The following is a 4855-nucleotide window of genomic DNA, read 5'->3' as shown; positions in this document are numbered from 1 at the left end:
GTGCGGCGCTAGGTCTCATAAACGTATAGATTGGTTTAATTTTAGTTATTTTCTATTAACTATAACGTCTTATCAGTGGCAAAGAATGTAAGGTTGAAGTTCAAGAGGAGTGGCATGAACGTAATATTCCATACAGATAAATTCAGTGTCATAAAATAATTATAGTTACTCTGATAAAAGATGTAAATGATGACATAAACTGCCTTTTGTAGGCAGAACCTACCTATATAAATATGGAAAAATATGGTAATTTCGTCCCGTTTCAATCAGGGACTTTCCAGGCTACGTTCCTCAAAGACAATATAGATGGCGCTGTATAGTTTTTTCTTCGTCCTAATTTCATCAGGTTATTTCGGAAGGTTAACTTCTAATTTTATAGATATTTTTTTTTGTTTTGGTTTTCCCCGAAGGGTAAGGCAAAGGGAACTATGTCCATACAGCCATGTCTTACGTATTTTTTTTCTTGATGATTGATGAAATGATGAAAGATGATGATGATGAAACCTAAGCCCCCACCCTCAGAGTAGACTCCTACTCCGAACCCCAAACGAATTAACTCAAAAGTCCGCATAAACTTTCGAGTTATGAAGCGGCTTCCTGGCACGAAGCGAAAATAGGCAGATACACTTTGTTTATTGAATACTCCGATATAATAACACTCGCGAATGTCTTCCGACTAACTTACAATACAATACAAATACACTTTATTGCACCAAAATAAAAAGAAATAATTACAAAAAGTCTCTTAATTAAGTACATGGCAAATGGCGGCCTTATCGCTTAAAGCGATTTCTTCCAGACAACCATAAGGTGAGGAAAAAGGTAAAAAAAATAAAAAAAAATGAAAGATTGCGGGTACAAACTTAACAATCAACCTTAACTTAATGAACTTAATGCGATCATTAACCACAAAACACCACTTCGTATTAATTATTTAGATTATTCAATGAAGAAAGCAACTGTCCCGTTCCCGTTTCCCGCCGAAAAGCCTAATTTCATAGATAACATACATGTGCACCTTTTATTTTTGTTTTTAGGTATAAATGATGACCTCTGTATTACATCCAGTCACAATCACATTTTCCACCCAGTATTATTCTGATCTAAATTAAGAGAAGCAAATATAGGTATAATTTCTATACATAATGTGATCCCAATTTGGAGCAACAATTATTATTATATATGCTTCTGCCATTACATTGTATTTTTGAATAATTATGAATCCGAGTAATGAGAAAATAGGTTCCTGTTAGTTATGTTAGTGGGCTCTGTTTTCCGCATTTAGACTCTAAGATGACCCATTATGCGTGTAATTGTTGACTACAAAATAGGTTCGTATTTATCACGTTAAAGCTATACAACACCGTCTATATTGTTTTTGGTTTGGACTTTGGAAAAACTTGATGCGAACAGCAAAGGACTGGAACTCTGCCGTCGTCTGTTTTTCCAACTGGTTATAATCTGGGAGTCTTCAAGGCTAGAGTGAATAGGCATTTGCGTGATCCACCCTAGACCTGGGTGAGATTGTGGTCAAACGGGAGCCTATATTAGTAAAAAAAAGTATGATTTCATGTAGGTCACACAGTCTATGATAACTTACATCATAATCTTCATTCATCAGCCAATAGGTTGGTTGAACTTTTTGTTGCCGACGATAAGGCATTCGGAGGTCGGAACTTCGATATAAAAACTACTATTCGCCATAATCAGAAAATGACCCAAAAAATGAGAGGAAAAAGGTTTCCTGCCCATCCCGCAACAAGGTCGATACAGTCCGGTAAAGGACGCATTGATTGATGCATTGCAAGGGTTCTGTAGATTCTATACTATAATTAATTAATGTAGCTAAGTATCCCTCCCGCTTAGGGGCGGTACTGAAAAGTATCGGCGTCCGAAGGAAGTAATATACGATCCCGACGACCCGATTACTCTAGCCATAGAGGCAGCTAATCAGCTCGCGACACCAAACTCTTCAGGGCCCCGATACCGAACCCGCCGGCGTGGTCGACGATTTCCCTCATTCAGCGCTTATCGCTATCGACCCACTAGGGTCGATTAATTCTTTCAAATATTTTTCCTCTCAAACGACGCCCTGAGCCGAGGTTCGCGCCTGAGCACCCTCAGGCCTGTTGTCTTAAACGTTGTACCGGGTGAGAGCCTTCAGCGCTCCCCATTTGTCCGGCCAAGTAGTTAATGCCATCTGCGGCAAATCTACAATAAGTCACGTTAAAAAAAAACACAGACATTAGATAAAAAACTGTGATATCTAAGCCCAGCAGTGGGACACAGATAGGCGTTTATATTTATGTGCCATATATCCTATCTAACTCAATAATTCCAGTTTGCTGCTATTATTAGCAGCACCTACAACAGGAAAAACAGTTTAACGTAAATTCACTACGGTATTTCTCATTAAGTACTTACGGAACTCTGAAATATATTTTTATTTAAAAAAGATTTAGCAAAAATATGATAAAAACAAAAATATCTAAATAAAGATTGAGGTCAATAATAGACCTTCGCAGATATTTTTAGATTTATAAAATTAACATTCAAATATCTTGCTTAGATATAAGCTATGCCTATCTTTCTTTCTAGAAATATCTTTCTTGGAGATAAGCTTATCTGGGGGCTTAAAGTGGTCACATCGAAGCAATTTGTCTAAGAAAGTAATATTGAAATTGACATTTGCGCATATAAAAGTATGTGCGCAATGCAAACAAATGTCAAATAGCAATATTGCTTTCTTAGATGAATTGCTTCGATGTGACCATTTTAACCCCCCTGTAATGTCTCTTTTCTTTAATGTTTCTTTTGTCTGTCCTTTTGTGTAAGTACAAGTAAATAAATAAATAAACATTCATACTCGAAGATTCCACTTGATATTAACTCAGAATCATGGTCTGAATCATCCCCCTCAGTATTTGTTACGATGTCACTTACACCCTGTACAGTCATCAGCAATATAATGTACCCACTTCAGGACTCTGTCGCACTAACATATTTGACATTTAGTGAGACTAACAGTTTAATTTGTCAAAAAAGTTAATGTGACATGGTACCAAAGTGTATACATATTAATGCTCGTGACCGTACAAGTACATACAAGTAGATAGGGGTTAGTGACATCGTACCAAATACTGAGGGAGATGATTCAGACCATGATTCTGAGTTGATATCCAGTGGATTTTCCTGTCGGGAAGTTGATGGAAATTTTAGTGTTGTTTTTTAAATTATTTTCTGTTCCATACTTTTGCGACGGAAAATTCCACTTAATATCAATCATCAGATCATCAGAATGATGGAATCATCCCTCAAAGTTTTCGTTACGATGTCAGTAACACCCTGTATATTATATGAAGGGTCCCTAATATCCATGTTAGTATTAACATTCTTTGTAATAATAATAATAATATATCGCCATAGTCCCCCATAGCTCCAGTATCCCGGTCCACTAACCCCCAACCCAATAGCCCAGTTCCCTTTGTTCCCATAATCTGCAATAGTCCTACACGAACCGGGGATTGTCTTTGGGTGCACACAGGGATAGTCGCCGGTTCGTGTCATACCACATTTAGATTAAACTGTCTTAAGGGGCCTCTACGTGTTGGCTTCGGCCCCACGCACGCTTTCCAAAAGTCCGGGCCTCCATAGGCCCGAGATATGAAAAAGACATACAATAATAATATTTAAAAAAATGAAGGAATAAGTTTTGCTATTTTACGATGTAAATAACTGTCTGGGAATTTAGGCTTTGTCAATATTTTCAGCGAATGTAATCGTAAGAATTCCTCCTGAATATTTAGAATTACACTATACACTAGAGATGCTCCCCGTCATTTCAAGCAGTTAACCATCATCATTAATTTAATACAAGACGATCCGTGTCTCGGAAGGCACGTTAAGCCGTTGGTCCTGGTTACCACTTACTGATGTAAGTTAGTAGTCGTTACATAAGCCATGTCAGGGGCTTTAGGTGGCTCAATAGTAACCCTAGTAACCAGGGTTAATGGGGTTGGTAATCAAACTCACAAAGCACACGACAGAAGAAGTAGTAGTATAATTATGATAATTATGTGACACTTTGACGTAAATTCATTAATAATTATCATTATCTTCATCTCTATAAATAAACCTAAATTTTATTTTATTGGCACCGTTGTATAAATTATTGCACATTTTATTTGATTAGTGGTCATATTGGAAAACACATTTTTTATAAGTAGCTAATCTAAGATAGTAGATAAGTAATAAGTAGGTATGTATGTAAGTATGCCTATTTCGTACAGTTTATTGCATGCTACATTCGCTAATCAATTAGCAAACTCTTAACAGTCTTACAAATAACAAAACCACATTACAGTAGCTATACCGCAAATTACAACTACCTAAACACTGATAACAAACTAAACAACTTGACAATACGTATCAAAATCCTCTATCAACAAAAGTATTGCGCAATATCCTACCATCAAGATCAGAGGTCAACGAACGTCCTCGTGACGTAATCGGTGACGTAATGCGCAAAGGCTCGGCTCGTAGGATACAATGACCTATTTCACCGCTTGCTACAACGACCGTGTGGCCTAATGGATAAGGCGTCGGACTTCGGATCCGAAGATTGCAGGTTCGAGTCCTGTCACGGTCGCAAATCAACTTTTTTGTTTTGAATATTGTGGGATGTAATGCTATAATGTTTCGTAAAGCTCCGACGATACTTTAATAATTTGTTGTGCAAGTTTTCTTTTTTTATGGTTTTTTGTTTTATTTTGTTAGCTATTCAAATTATTGATATTAATTCAATAAGTACCTACACTAACAGATTTTCTATTTATAGACTTATTTATAAATAATT

At 36.7% G+C, this 4855-nt stretch overlaps 1 non-coding gene across 1 annotated transcript; it reads left to right on the top strand.

The window, feature by feature from the left end:
- Nucleotides 1-4575: 4575 nt before the first annotated feature.
- On the top strand, nucleotides 4576-4648 carry Trnar-ucg (transfer RNA arginine (anticodon UCG)). The gene has a single exon. It is a non-coding gene; the product is annotated as a tRNA-Arg (tRNA).
- Nucleotides 4649-4855: the final 207 nt, after the last annotated feature.

Source organism: Pectinophora gossypiella, chromosome 20, assembly GCF_024362695.1.
Source record: "Pectinophora gossypiella chromosome 20, ilPecGoss1.1, whole genome shotgun sequence".
In the NCBI taxonomy this organism is placed as follows: domain Eukaryota; kingdom Metazoa; phylum Arthropoda; class Insecta; order Lepidoptera; family Gelechiidae; genus Pectinophora; species Pectinophora gossypiella.
Note: the sequence above shows the minus strand (reverse complement) of the source record. Positions and strands in the feature narration are given on the sequence as shown.